Genomic DNA, 278 nt, shown 5'->3' on the forward strand with positions numbered 1-278 from the left:
TTACCCAAGATTAATTAGGTAGCTCAGTCGCACACAATGTTCAGTGAACTCCGAGAAATGCAGCAAGTATTTTATCCATATTCTGATTCCATATTCCATTAGGCGTGATTTGCATTCACGCACACTGGACCGAGGAAGCTAAACCCATGGAGTGCAGATACTTCCACTACCTCGTTCCGCCTTATTAGATTCAATGGTAGAAATACATACATACATTTGAATTAAATTCAAATTCACATACTTTAATAAGATGGTTTTCTATTGCTTCATTCTTCTGA

This window comes from Opisthorchis viverrini (assembly GCF_000715545.1).
Source record: "Opisthorchis viverrini unplaced genomic scaffold opera_v5_764, whole genome shotgun sequence".
In the NCBI taxonomy this organism is placed as follows: Eukaryota; Metazoa; Platyhelminthes; class Trematoda; order Opisthorchiida; family Opisthorchiidae; genus Opisthorchis; species Opisthorchis viverrini.